Here is a 16050-nt window from a genome sequence, read left to right as displayed (position 1 = left end):
GCCCGGCCAATAACTGATTTATTTCTTATCAGTCTGTTTTTCTTGCATTTTTTGTATATGTGGTAATTTTTTAAAAGTGTGCTGAATTTATGGATAATATGATATAGAGATACTCAAAAATTTTGAATTGTTTTTCTGGGCAGATGTTATATTACTTGTAGATCACCTTGCTGCTCTCAAGACCTAGTTCTAAGCTGTGTTATGGTAATGACGTTTTATTTTCCTCTTAGGACATATGCCTCAGTCCTACGATATTGCACCTCTCCTAAGAGAATTTTTAAGAGTCCCAACTAAGTTTCTCAGTTGTTTACCAACATTTCCCCATCTGGCTGGATCTGAACTCCAGTAGCTGTCCAGGAAGTTTTTAGTCCTGATAATCTCTTCTGCTTTCTGTATGCCAGCAGTTGCTTTCTCCTATGTCTCTCCTCTTCTTAGCCAACTGTCACATAGCTAAAGAGTCACAGAAGGACCAAAATGACATTTACACACCTATTTCTATGGTTCTCTCTCTCTCCCATATGGTACATTAACCCCCAATTCCCAACCAACTTAGCAGCTTTCAACTCTATTCATTGCTTCTTTTGGTTACCAAGACCACTAATCCTTGGTTGAGTCCCATTTTCCTGTACCAAGTTCAGAAAGATGCCTTTCTGGAAAATCCTGGCAAATGTGATAGTAACCTCATGTGCCTCACCTTCCTTAAAGATCTCATACCTGACTTGGTAGAACAATGTTCTTCTATGCCTGCTGATATGGTTTGGCTGTGTCCCTACCCAGATCCCATCTTGAATTGTAGCTCCCATAATTCCCACATGTAGCCTTGCCCACCTGAACCATGCTTAGGACCTGGTGAGAGGTAATTGAATCATGGGGGCGGGTCTTTCCCGTGCTGTTCTTGCGATAGTGAATAAGTCTCACGAGATATGATGGTTTTACAAAGGGGAGCTCCCCTGCACATGCCCTCTCTCTTGTCTGCCATGTAGGATGTGACTTTGCTTTTCCTTTGCCTTCTATCATGATTGTGAGTTCTCCCCAGCCATGTGGAACTGTGAGTCCACTAAACTGCTTTTTTTTAATGAATTACCTAGTCTTGGGTATGTCTTTATTAGCAGCATGAGAACAGAATAATACACCTGCCAAGAATTTTTTTCTATGTTTTGTCCAGATTGTATAGTTTTTTATGGTGGGAGGGTGAATCTGACACCAGTTACTTTAGTGTCAATTAGCCAAGTCATGTACTAATTTATTTTTAATGCAGAGCTATACAATCTTCTTTCTATACTTAAATTTTTAATTAAAATGTTGCTAAAAATTTCTTAATGATTTTATTTCATGAGGAAAGAGACTCAGTCAGGAATGTAAAGTATGCCTTACAAGTATTTTCTTGCTAACTGTGTGCAATAGATTGCAGGAAGTATTATTCGATCCCCCATTTGGCAGATTCAGAATCTTGAGGTTAAAAGACAAAAACAATTCGAAGTTGACCTTACAACTAATTAGAAAGGGACAGACCTAAAACTCAGGTTCAGCATTAGACCTCCGTATCTTTGGCACAAAAATACACCGTCCCTTGACTTTTGCCCTGTCTTCATAATTCCAAAGAGCCTGAGATTACTTTCAGACTATACCATTTTCATTATTAGTAAGTAATCTGTCTGAATTATCACACATGAGACAATCATTAGTGTCAGCCAGAAGTCTGACATCCAAGCTCATTTCAAAGCCCCTGGAAACAGACTGTCTTCACTGCCTTCTGTGTAGACGTCCATTACTCTGGGTTCTGAGACTTGAGTCCACACCAGGCAAACACTTCCCTAACTCCTCATCATCTATTCTTATCCCCATGGTCAAAGTTCAAGTCCTCAGCACCTTTCACCTGGACTGTTCCAGTAGCCTCCTCACTAGTTTCCCTACCCCTACCCACAATCCCAACTGAGCTGTCTCCCAGAATGCTGCCAAATTAACCATAAATTTCAGCTTAAAACCTTTCAGTAAATTCCTGTTGCCTTCAGGTAGAACTCTTCAGTAAATTCCTGTTGCCAGCCTTCTCCTCATCTGGGTCTGCCTTCTCCTGCCTCAAGTTCCAGGTTCCCACCTTTGTACCCCTTCTCCTGCAAGTCCAAACTGATGATTGTTTTCAGAACATTTCACCATGATTCGTATTTCTGTGCATTTACAAATACTACTCTTTCTTCCTGAAATGGTTTTCCCTTCTTTCTATAACAAAGCTTCCTGAAATGGTTTTGCCTTCTTTCTATAACAGGAAAACTGTTTATCTGTTAAAATCAGCACCTTGTCCCGCCTCACCAACTCCCTCCAAAAAAAAAAAAGAAAAAAAGGAAGAAGGAAATACCTGATACTGGGTAATTTACAATGAAAAGAAGTTTAATAGGCTTATGGTTCTGCAGACTGTACAGGGAGCATCTTCTCGGCCTCTGATGAGACCTCAGGAAGGTTTTACTCATGGCAGAAGTCAAAGTGGGAGCAGACAGACATCTCACAAGGAAGAGCAAAATCAATAAAGAGAGCATTGCAGGGAAACTGCTACACATATTTATAAATGACCAGATCTCCTGAGAACTCACTCACTATGGTGAGGATAGCACCAAGCCATGAGCAATCCACCCTCATGACCCAAACACCTACCATCGGGCCCTGCTTCCAACATTGGGGATTATAATTTAACATTAGATTTGGTGGGGACATATCCAAACTGTATCACTCTGCTTCAAGTTGGAGTGTCTTCCTGGAAATTAAAGCTTTAATGTAGGCCGAGCTCGGTGGCTCACACCTGTAATCCCAGAACTTTGGGAGGGCGAGGCAGGTAGATCACCTGAGGTCGGGAGTTCAAGACCTGCCTGACCAACTTGCACAAACCCCGTCTCTACTAAAAATTCAAAATTAGCCAGGTGTGGTGGCAGGTACCTGTAATCCCAGCTGCTCAGGAGACTGAAGCAGGAGAATCACTTGAACCCAGGAGGCAGAGCTTGCAGTGAGCCAGGATCGCACCATTGTACTCCAGCCTGGGCAAAAAGAGTGAAATTCTGTCTAAAAAAAAAAACAAAAAAACTTTAATGTAATAGGCAGACTTCATGAAGATACATTTCATGAAGGTATTGAGTTGGAGGAGTGTACTGATTTATATGTTTACCTTCAAAGCATTCTTTAGAATTGTTCTCTCAGCATAGAAGACTACGTACATCTACCTCACCTCTACAGATGGGAGCAGCCACACAGCCAACTGAACACCCCATGATTTTCTTTGAGAAACAAACTACTTGCTGAGAGTAAGAAGTCTTCTGTCCTAGAAAATTTGGTGTTAACGTCAGAAAGATAGACCAAGGCAAGAAAATGCAATAAATATTGGCTTGTGCCACAAAGATGGCTGCTTTTTGGTCAGGAACGTGTGCTAGGATCTTCTGCGCTGAAGGATCAATGCCACTGCAAATCCATGATGATTGGGCATTACTAAGCCCATAATTAATCCTAAGTGACACATGAAGAAAACTAAATTTCAAAATGAAAAACGAGTAAGTGGTAGAGCAAGAATGTGAAACAGATCATTAAATTCCAGAATCAGTGTCCTTAACGGAGAGAACATAGCATCATAGCTACTCTTTTCCTAATTGCAAGATCCCAAGATATGCTTAAAGTGGAAAAAAAATAACCATAAAAATTTACTTTTCTTTAGTGGCCCTTTTTGCTTTTTCATCTGTTCTATGAATCTTTATTCTGAGGGCTGCCTTTACTTTCTCTCTGATTGAAACGGGGCTGACAACCAAGGGACCCCAGCATTGTCATCATCAGAGTAGGCGTGACTACAGAAGGCCAGTCTGAGCATTCCGTGCCCTGGACCTCGTGACTTGACTATGAATGTTCAAACGACCTAAGTATAGCCAGTCAGTGTCCAGATGAGTGTGATAAAGGCATTAATGGAGAAAGAATTTCTTTCCTTCTGAGATCATGGTTTCTACAAACCATTTAAGCCTGGAATTGCCTTGTAATACTATCTTCACACAAAGAGAGCTTGGTGGACAATAAGCACCATCACCCCCTACCATATGCATGCATATAAATGACAAATCAAAGACAAAGAGCAATACCCCTAGGGATATTGTTAAAGAATCTAGCTATAGTACTGATTAAAGTTCCAGGTCAACACCTAGCCTTTTTGTTTCCTTAATCAATAAACGGCTTTTTTTTTCCTTCTACCTATTTCAATTTAGTTTCTAGCACCTGTTATCAGGAAATTCCAACTAAAACGTTTTCCCTTCCTCAACTCCTTTCCAGCTGGCTCTTAGAGCAATGTGACACCTGTCTTTTCTCACAGAGGATTTGCCCTGGAACAGACCCTACTGGTTTTATATCTCTTTCATCTACTCATGATGGGTGCCCACAGCTCAGCAGGAGTCGGGACAGTGATGATGCAACCCAGCTGCCAGTTTACTGCTGATGCTAAAGACGGCCAATGGTTACCGAGGCCTGGAGCCCTAGAATTCAAGAATCCAGAGACCACACACTCTCCTAATTTTAAAGGTGTCTTTGGAAATGTAAGTTAGACCCTAAAAATCCAGGTTTTATTTCCAGCTTTCAGAAGACAGCTGGAAAGACTGACTAATGATTCTTTGCTCCCTCAATTTAAAGATAATTTCTTCGAGAAAACTCTATACCCAGCTGTATTGTGACTATGCACACTGCTTTCCTGCAGTCAGACCACCCATGCTTCGTTCAATACTTGTCATCACATTTACGGTTAATGTTTATTTGGTATTCTCTCACCCCACCAGACAATATGTTTCATGATGACTGATGTCTATATTTCTCAGAGATGTATCCCCAATACCAGTCACAGTACCTGACACATCAAAAGCTTTCCATAGGTTTTCACGGACTGAATAAAATTTTACAAGTCTGATCAAGGATTTCTAGCTCCTGTCCCTATTTAATATCTTACAGAGGCCTATGATATTTACTGAAATCAAAGAAATCCTTTTATTATTCTAGAAAGAAGTTGCAATATGACTTTAATATCTCCCCAATTTTTTTCTGTCTTGTAACAGGCTATAAAACCATGGGTAATACTGGTCATCAGATTGAATAAGAGGAAATTTGCAATGATCTCATTTTCTCCTTTTATATATGCAAGAATCAGAACTTATGGGAATATGTTTAGCAATATTTTTGTGGGGGACGATGATGAAAACTTTCAAAGGAAATAATTAGCTTTTAATTAAATTTCTCGGCCCTTGACATTGTATGGTCCTTGTCTTCACCTCTTACCATGCCTGTTTCTTCTCTCCTCTCACTTGAACGTCAGCCAATATTAATTTTGGAGACACTCTTCTCTGAATTATCATCTCACCTTGTCCTGCTTTGTGTCACTACATTCTGGATCAAAGGCATTTCTCTAAATTGGAAGATTCCCAAGTGTCTTTATATAATTCGAGTCTTTTCCTGACTTTCCTCAAGATGGCACCCTAAGCACAGGCTCCAGCCCTTTCAACTTCGCTGCACATTACTAGAAAGACAGATCTTTTCTAAAACTCTAACACAGCATTAAAAAACAGAAGGCAGGCTCCCTGTAGAAGATCCAGAGAGATGGTATCACACGGTAAAAGAAAACCAAGAATTTACCCAGAACAAAGTGCTGCAAAGAACAGGAATGGCCACAAGAGGTCTAAGTCCAGAGGGAGCAGATGGGGGAAACAGATAAGTCTCAGGAATGCAAGGATAATGTATTCCTAATACATCTATTCATTCTCTGAATTCACAGATTACAAGAAAAAAACCCTTTATGCTCATGCCAAAAAATAAATTGAAAAAATCCAAGTCCTGATGATGGTTAAACATTAGCAGCACAGTAAAGTAGAAATAAACTTCCTCTAAGAAGTAGTGTATCTACCAGAAACCTTCGGCAAGCATTATACTCAGTTGTAAAAAGTCAGATGCATTCACATTAAATTCACAAACAAAAGAAGAATGTTTACTCTCAGTGTTACCTTCAACATACTCGTAGAGGTCCTTATCAGTGCATGAAGACAATAAAAATAAACAAACTGTACAGAAATAAATAAAAGTCATAATATTTGGAAAATATGATCCTTTATAATTTGAGGGTGGATCTAATAGACTTAGTGGACGAATTGGATGTGATAGGGGCAGGTAAATAAAGATCAAGTATGATACCTAGGCTTTTGGCTTGAGCCATCAGTGTTTTTTAGAACTTTAACTGAGATAATGGAAAATGAGGGTATGGGATGAAGAGAAAATATCAGCTAGACAGTTTGAGATATGAGTCTAGACTTTAGAGGTTTGGGGTACAGAATGAAGAGAAGATATTAGAGAGGCAGATATTAGATAGGCAGTTTAATAATGAGTCTAGACTTCAGAGCAGAGGTCAGGTCTGCAAATACAAATTTCGAAGTCATCAGAAAATAGATGGTATTCAAAGCTTTAGGCCAAATTGAGTTCTCAAGAGAAGAACATTGAAAATGCTGCAAACTAACATTTAGAGGCAAAATAAAAGAGAGAGAGAGAGAGAGATTTGGAAAGACTAGTCGCATGAGATAAGAGGAAAGCCCAAGTTTATTACAGGATCACAGAGCTGTGGGAGAGAAGATTTTTTTTTTTAAGGGGAAGAGGAGCAAGATGTCAACAGTCATATGTTGTTGAAAGCTGATAGCAAAATCATGTAAATAAAGATGAAAAAGAAATCTTGAGATCTATCCATATGGGAACCTTGACACGTTACATGGCAGATGAGTCAGAAAGCCAGCTAGGGTGGGTTGAGGAGATCAGGGAAATGAGAAACTTGAGAAATCTCATATTCAAAATGCTTTTGATACATTGTTCTTGATAAGGAAGCAAAGAAATCAAGGGATAACTGGAGGGATAAAGGACCCAGAGAAGAGCTTATTTTTTAAGGTGATGAGATAATAGAGAGTATTTTTACATCGATGTAAATAATCCAGCATGGGGAGAGAGATTATGACTTATGTGTTGGAAAGTGGGGGAAGTAAATTAAATTTAGTATTATATAAAATTATAAGGTAGTTTACAAGGGAAACCAGTTGGATAGAACGTGATTCATAAGTCAGCCTGGCAAACTAATTTTCTATCAACTCATTTGGATTTGAAGTTTGTTCTATGCTTGACTTTTAAGAAACTTATGTGTAAAAAAAATACATTTCTTTCAAAGAAATTTGATTAGTTCAGAGTTTTTCGGTGTTTTTGTTTTGTTTTGAGACAGGGTCTCGCTCTGTCACCAAGGCTGGAATGCAGTGGTGTGACCACAGATATCTGCAGCCTTGACCTCCCAGGCTTCAGTGACCCTCCTACCTCAGCATTCTGAGTAGCTGGGACTACAGGCACATGCCACCATGCCTGACAAATTTTCCTGTTTTTGGTAGAGACAGGGTTTCACCACGTTGCCCAGGCTGGTCTCAAACTCCTGAGCTCAAGTGATGAACTTGCCTTGGCCTCCAGAAGTGCTGGGATTACAGGCATGACTCACCATACCCAGCCTGAGGTTGTTTTTAAATAGTAGAATATCTGGGGTTTTCCCCCAGTAATGGCACCTTACTTCTGAATATGTCTTTGGTATCTGGGATGCACCTATATTAACAAAAGACTTATTATTAAAAGGGTGCAGGGAAAATTGGTTAGCCATAAGTAGAAAGCTGAAACTGGATCCTTTCCTTACTCCTTATATGAAAATTAATTCAAGATGGATTAGAGACTTAAATGTTAGACCTAAAACCATAAAAACCCTAGAAGAAAACCTAGGTAATACCATTCAGGACACAGGAATGGGCAAGGACTTCATGTCTAAAACACCAAAAGCAATGGCAACAAAAGCCAAAATTGACAAATGGGATCTAATTAAACTAAAGAGCTTCTGCACAGCAAAAGAAACTACCATCAGAGTGAACAGGCAACCTACAGAATGCGAGAAAATTTTTGCAGTCTACTCATCTGACAAAGGGCTAATATCCAGAACCTACAAAGAACTCAAACAAATTTACAAGAAAAAAACAAACAACCCCATCAAAAAGTGGGCAAAGGATATGAACAGACACTTCTCAAAAGAAGACATTTATACAGCCAAAAGACACATGAAAAAATGCTCATCATCACTCACCATCAGAGAAATGCAAATCAAAACCACAATGAGATACCATCTCACACCAGTTAGAATGGCAATCATTAAAAAGTCAGGAAACAACAGGGGTGCTGGAGAGGATGTGGAGAAATAGGAACACTTTTACACTGTTGGTGGGATTGTAAACTAGTTCAACCATTATGGAAAACAGTATGGCGATTCCTCAAGGATCTAGAACTAGATGTACCATATGACCCAGCCATCCCATTACTGGGTATATACCCAAAGGATTATAAATCATGCTGCTATAAAGACACATGCACACGTATGTTTATTGCGGCACTATTCACAATAGCAAAGACTTGGAATCAACCCAAATGTCCATCAGTGACAGACTGGATTAAGAAAATGTGGCACATGTACACCATGGAATACTATGCAGCCATAAAAAAGGATGAATCCATGTCCTTTGTAGGGACATGGATGCAGCTGGAAACCATCATTCTCAGCAAACTATCGCAAGAACAGAAAACCAAATACCGCATGTTCTCACTCATAGGTGGGAATTGAACAATGAGATCACTTGGACACAGGAAGGGGAACATCACACACCGGGTCCTATTGTGGGGAGGGGGTAGGGGGAGGGATAGCATTAGGAGATATACCTAATGTAAATGACGAGTTGATGGGTGCAGCAAACCAACATGGCACGTGTATATCTATGTAACAAAGGTACATATTGTGCGCATGTACCTTAGAACTTAAAGTATAATTTTAAAAAAAGCTTATTATTAATAATTCATAGTTCAAAACTTTCTATGAATGAAAAAGTGCAGATTTGACTAGAAAAATACAGACTGCCTATCTGCTCTCAACTCACTTGATTCAGTTGAATTTTAACCAGACAAGGGGGCATTTTTAGTTTTCTTTTTCTTTTTTGGCTGCTCAGCATTTGGATCCTAATTCTGTTTGGGGGCCTCCTAAAACAGTCAGTCTTAGTGGAAGACAGGCCCTTCCTATTTTTAGCCAGTGCACGAGCTAAAAATGCCAAATACATATATTCCTTCCCCTTAACCCTTGTAGCTAGAGTGTAGTCAGTTGAAGTCTACGAGGCCATTGACTCCTCCGTAGATGACACTAGGAAAGTGTGAGTGTATGGAATAACTATGTTCGTGGCATTTAGTGGCCAGTGGCCACAGCAATAGCATTATAACCAATTCTGGTGGCATAATTTTGATTGTATTTCTGAACATCTGGATCCTCGTTCCTGGTGGATTCAGGCTTGGTTCTCCACATACTCTACCAATTATGAGAGCAATCCAAATCACATCTGATAAATTCCTACCTTGCAGAGTTAACTGAGGCTTTCTTTTTTGTTGATTGCCAACAAGAACCCTGGATGATACACCAGATATAACACACCTGCAGCATCCTCAGGACAACCTGACAGTCTTTTTCTCCAAAAATGCCACCCAATTCTTGAAATTTCTGGAAGCCCAAATAGTACCTGCATTTTCCCCTTTATATTGGGTCCTACTTAGCTCACAACGGTCTAAATTATTTTTCAAAGGTCAATATCTGTTTATTGTGAAGATAAAGGTGCCTGTGTTGTGATCCCTGCATGCTATGAAAAAGTGTCATGTGTAACTAATGTTAGTATGAAAAAATTCACCAAGAGGAAGCAGAAACTCATGAAATATTAATTGTTGAAATCAAGAGTGAGAATCAGTTTTAGATTCTCATGCTTTTGGAACATTTCAAAAGACTTAATATTTTGGTTAAAAAAAGACATTTATATATTCTGGGATAATGATAAATATATCACTTTGCTACGATTCATCTTGGATTTTTCTCTCCTTTCTTACTGTTTTAGCTTTTCGATTTTGCTTTTGTTTTCATGTTGTGCCTCATCTTCCTTCTAAGCTTTCAGACTAAACATTCCATTCCTTTACCTTTAGAAAAAAAAAATGTGGTTGTGAATGTGTTCCTTTTACAGTAAGTGCTGACAAACTATAAACTTTAAGCCAAAAGGACAATACTTCTTTCAAAACCCTTCCTTTAACAAATCATTTTTCAGAGCATTATAAAGGCCATAAAGAGACAGTAAGTTTTCCCCAGCCATTGAAGATATGATGAATGGCACATCCTGAGAGTGAATGGAAGAGCCACTTTATAAAGTTTAAAGAACAAATACTTGGGCTTAGTTATGGACTTCACACTAACCAGAGATACAAGGCATTTTAGCTGAATGACAGTGGACCAAACTAATCCTGTAAAGTGACAAAGGGAAACACTGGGCCCTCTACTGTGAAATATCTTGAAGTGAAGGCTTGGCAGGAAGTCAATCTTGCATAAACATAAAAGCCAAACTCTTCTGAAAACATATTATCAGAGATGATTTATTTTTATATGAGAATAGTTCTTCTAAAAATATTTTAGATCTTTTTCTTGAATATAAATACTGATTTACTAATATGACCTGTCTTTTTTCATTTCCTAGACAACAACGATTTCATAAGAAGAGGCAAATGGAACTCAGAATAAGCAATCATAGACTACAAGCATAGAATAATTTCAATAATTTTTGCATTTGAACAGAAAAAATGAGTTACTAAAAGCATAGCCCCCTTCAAGTTGTAATTCAAACACATAACATAATTTGACTTCAATAGGCAAAGCAAATGACACTTACTTGGAAATTTCTAAGGTACTTACAGAAAGTCAAGGAGAGGACTTAAATTGAAGAAAAAAAATATGTCTGACTAATAGTGAATAAAATTGTTATTGATGCAAAAAGCATTGTTGAATGAAATCTTTTCAACATCTTAAATATATAATGGTCTAAACCTTGACTACCTCAAGTTCTTTCTAGAAGCAGGCAGAGGAAAAGAGAGAAAGAATGACTATAAGAACATTTACATCCAGAGTCTACAACTCCAGAAGATAGAATTTATTCCTGTCTCATCTTTGTGTGCACTTTTCCCCATGATTAGCCAGTGCATTGCACTAGAAGGCTCAGTGTTTGTTAAAAAAACAATCCCAGAAATAACTGGAAAATAGTGCAGAATAATGAAGAGAGAGCTTAAATAGAGATTAGGAAAGATAAAGCATCTTCTTCCTTTCTTTACTGTGTTGAGATACTCTCTGAGTATTATTTTCCTTATTTGAAAAATGAAGAGTCAAAATGCGTTAAGTACCTTTGAGTTCAGAAATTCATTGCTTTGAGAGTAAATATACTTAAGATCGAGTACTAGAATTCAGAATATTGCTGTGCAAGTTAAAAAATAATTCTATCTTTGGGGAGAAAAAATGGGGTTATATTTTATTTATTTTTTATACTCAGTAGAATAAAGGGGGTCCTTAATTAGTAAAACTGTACATTTCAATATGTTCATGTTTGCACACAGAAAGGTGCTGAGTACATGCTATGGCTGCAGTGCAGTGTCTACTGTAAATGTTAGCTCTTTGGGGAGCACGCATGCCCACATTCGCATGGCATTTCCTAAGCCTGTTTTCCTTCTCAGGGTTAAACTCACTGATGCAAATTGCCCAGCTGGGTTATAATTAAACTTCTACTCCCACTTTCCTTTGGGCTTTTCAATCATATATACTTCTCTTTCCCCTCTTTTCCCCATAGTCTTCTCTCTATTTTCCCTAAACTCCTGCCACGTAGGCCTGTGGTGAGGAGAGCTGACAATAATGAGGCCCCAGGAACTGGTTGAAAGCCTGCTGTAAAACTTTTTAAATTAAACCCTTGAGATTTTAAGAATTTGTAATTAGAATGCATGGTTTGAAATGAACTAACATAACCCTGCCATCTAGCTGGCATAACCCAGTGCCCATGGGTCTGCTGATCTCTGGGTGCTTAGGCCCTGGCAGAACAGACTGTTTCTGATTGTTTCTAACCATTGACCATCCTGTCCCAAAAGTGGGCTTAGTTATGGACTTCACATTAACCAGGGATACAAGGCATTTTAGCTGAATGACAGTAGACCAAACTAATCCTATAAAGTGACAAAGGGAAACACTGGGGTCCTTCACTGTGAAATATCTTGAAGTGAAGGCTTCCTTGAACCTTTTGGGAAGTGTCCCAAATTTTCCTCCTGTTGAACTGTTAGAATGTGTTTAATTTTCCACTGTAAGAATAGGTTGCTTTGATGAGTATCTATTGGGATAAGTTTTTGCCTTTGTGAAATTTCTTCAAAATAGATTCCCAGGAGTAGAATTAGAGTGGAAAAGAGTAGAAATATATTAAGGGCTCATCATAGATGCCAAATCCATTTCTTTTCACTCATTCGTACAAACAAATATTTATTGAGCACCTGCTGTGTACCAGATGATCTTTTAGGTGCTGAAATTTCATTGTGAATGAGATAGGTGAGGTTTCTGATATCATGGAATACCTACTCTACTGGTTAAGGAAGACAATCAATAAATGGGCAAAAAATACGTAATATAATTATAAATGGTAACAAAAGCTATAAAAATATATAAAATGGAATGATAGGGAATAGGGGTTGGCTTCTGTCCTTCTTTTGTAGCCCATACAATTTATCAGGAACATTGGTCGGCTTTACCTTCTAAGTACGTACAGAACTTAATATCTTCTCTACATCTGTATTGTTATCTCCCTAATCCAGGTCACCATCATCCTTTGCCTGGACTTTTGCAAGAGTTTCCTAATTGATCTCCCTGCTACCACATTACCACCCCCCCCCATAGTCTGTTCTCCCCACAGCAGTCAGATGATTCTTTTAAAGTGTAAGTCAAGTCATATAATTCAGCTGCAGAACACTTCCAATAGCTCAGTGTAAAACCTGTCATTTCCATGGCTTGTAGAATAATCTGTGGCCTGAACACTGCTACATCTCTAAACCCGTCTCTACCATTCCCCTCCCTGGCTGCAATCCTTTCCGATTTCAAGCATGACCCTTCCTCAGTGCCTTTGCACTTGCTGTATCCTCTGTTTGGAATATAGTTTCCCCATATATTTCTCACTCCTTCAGTTCTTTGCTCAAATATGACCTTTTCATAGAAATAGTCACTAACCATCCCAAATAAAATAGTATGGCATTCCCATGTCTCTCTTTATCCTACTTTCTTTCTCTTCACGGCACTTATCGTCTCTTGACATATTTATTTGTATATTTTGTTTATTGACTGTTTTTACCCACTAAAATAGAAATTTCATAGATCAAATACTTTATCTGTGCTGTTCACTGCTATATCCCCAGTGTCTAAATTGATACCTGGCACATAGGTAATGGCTCAATATTTGTTGAATTAATGAAGAAATTAATGACTTTGTTTGAAGGTGGTGAGAAATTTCTTGGAATATGCTGTGAGTCTAGACCATGTGTGTCCTATTCAACTTGTTTTTAATTTTTATCGATGTCATAGATCAGGAAATAGTAGAGGCCCAACAAACTGTATGCTGTCTTGGAGTCCAGCAGTGCTGGAACTGAGGCTCAAGAGAAGCGCAGGCTGCGTCCCCAAGATCTAGGCGTGAGTGACCCTGGGCTATCACACCTGGGGCTAAGGTGCAGTGCTGCTGGGGCTGAGGTGCAAGTGGTGCACACATTCCCCATCCTTTGGCCTAGGCTGTTGCCACTGAAGGCAGCACTACCCTCCCCAGTGGCAGGATAACAGCACAGTTGTTGCTTCCCCCATGCAAGCATTCCACCAGTGGCCTGTGGATCACCCAACCCCTTCGTACCATGGGTGGCTCCTCCACACGCCATTGGAGGCCTGAGGGCAAGCCCACCTGACCCAGATTTACCCCCTTCCCATACAAGAGCACATAGTCTAGGGGCCAGGGGATTTCCCAACTCAGTTTACCACCATCGGAACCTAAACACCCCTCCCAGGGACCTACCCACCAAAATGAGAACAACACAACTGGCACTTATCTGCATGTGCCGTCCACGGGCCTAAAGACTAGCCCACGCAGTCCATTGTGGCCACCACCAACACTAGCACATAATTCTCAAGACCCAGAGGATTGTTCTGCTACTGACTCTACCATTGCCCATGCCATACTGGTTGTCCAGAGGTCCAAGAACCTGCCACCCACCTTGCCCAAAATTGCCACTACCAGCGTGTGAGTAAGCTACCAGAAGGCCCAAGGGTTAGCCTGCCTGGACCCACTAATACTAGTGCCAGTTTACACTGCCCCCCAGTGCCCAAGAACAGGCATTCTCAGCCCAACACTGGTAGCAATGGGGCTGGAAAACTGGCCTACTTGGCTTCCCAGTCCCCAGCAGAACTTCACTACAGTTTCCAGCTGTACCCTAAGGAAATCACAGATACCACTGATGTTGTTTAAAGCCACATTACTGCATGCACCCAGAATCAAAGCCAAATGTTCTACCCAACAAAAACCACAGATACATCTTCAAGAAAGTCTTCCTCTATAAAAGCAAATTCAACAAGTTGGAAGAAGCTACTATTATTTCAGATATGACAATATCAGTGTAAGAACACAAGAAACATGAAAAAGCAAGGAAATAATACACCTCCAAAGGAACACAATAACTCTCGAACAACAGATTCCAATAATAAACAAATCAATGAAATCATGGGAAAAGAATTCAAAATCTGAATATTAAAGAAACTCAGTGGAACACAAGAAACTTCTGAAAAACTTACAAAGAAATCGGAAAAACAATTCAGGATATGAATGGTAATTTGCCAAAGAGAGAGATAATAAAAAAAAAAACAAGCAGAAATTCTGAAAATGAAAAATTCATTTAATGAAATACAAAATATATTCAAAAGCTTCAACAAAAATAGACTAGATCAAGCAGAAGAAAGAATCTCAGAACTTGAAAATAAGTCTATTGAAATAACACAGCCTGACAAAACTAAAGACAAAAGAATAAGCAAATTCTCCATAGCATATGAAACACCAAAAAGTGGCCAAATATTTGAATTACTGGGGTCTCAGAAGGCAGAGAGAGAACAAAAGGATTAGAAAACTATTCAACATAACAATACATAACAACTTCCCAAGTCTAGCAAGAGATTTAGGCATCTAGATACAAGAGGCTCTGAGATCCCCAAACAGATACAATGCAAAAAAGTTTTCATGAAACATTACAGTCAGATGTCTACAGTAAAATACACAGAAATAATTCTGCAAACAGTGGGAGAAAACATATAGTCACCTTTAAAGGAACCCCCATCAGACTAACAGTGAATTTCTCAGTAGAAGCCTTTCTGCCAGGGAAGAATGAGATGATATATTCAAAGAGCTAAGAAAAAAAAAAAATACTGCCAGCGAATGATCGACTTCCAGCAAATTATTCTTCATAAATGAAGGAAAAATAAAAAAGTCTTTCCCAAAGAAGCAAAAGCTGAGAAAATTCATCACCACTCAACTTGTCCTCCAAGAAATGCTTAAGGCAGTCCCAAACCTGAAAGAAAAAGACAGCATTTACCATTACAAAAACACGTCAAAGTATAAAACTCATTGGTAAAACAAACACACAAATGAGGAAGAGAAAGAACTCACACTGTACCACCAGAGAAAACTACCAAACTGCAATGACAAACATTAAAAGAAAAAGAAAGGAACGAAGAATATACAAAACAACCAGAAAACAATGAACAATATAACAGAAACAATACTTCACATATGGCCGGGTCATGCTTGTAATCCCAGCACTTTGGGAGGCCAACGCAGGCAGATCACCTGAGGTCTGGAGTTTGAGACCAGGCTGGCCAACATGGTGAAACCCCATCTCTACTAAAAAAAAAATACAGAAATTAGCCAGGCATGGTGGCAGGTGCCTGTAATCCCAGCTACATGGGTGGCTGAGGCAGAAGAATCACTTGAACCTGGGAGGCGAAGGTTGCAGTGAGCCGATATCACGTTACTTCACTCCAGCCTGGGCAACGGAGTAAGACTCTTGTCAAAAAAAAAAAAAAAAAACATGCACACAGAAAAA

General features: G+C 39.2%; 1 pseudogene; it reads left to right on the top strand.

Annotated features, from left to right (window-relative positions):
- Window positions 1-4385: 4385 nt before the first annotated feature.
- Window positions 4386-16050, top strand: part of LOC105511443 — a 19684-nt pseudogene continuing 8019 nt past the window's right edge.

Source organism: Colobus angolensis, unplaced genomic scaffold, assembly GCF_000951035.1.
Source record: "Colobus angolensis palliatus isolate OR3802 unplaced genomic scaffold, Cang.pa_1.0 Scaffold2, whole genome shotgun sequence".
NCBI lineage: Eukaryota > Metazoa > Chordata > Mammalia > Primates > Cercopithecidae > Colobus > Colobus angolensis.
Note: the sequence above shows the minus strand (reverse complement) of the source record. Positions and strands in the feature narration are given on the sequence as shown.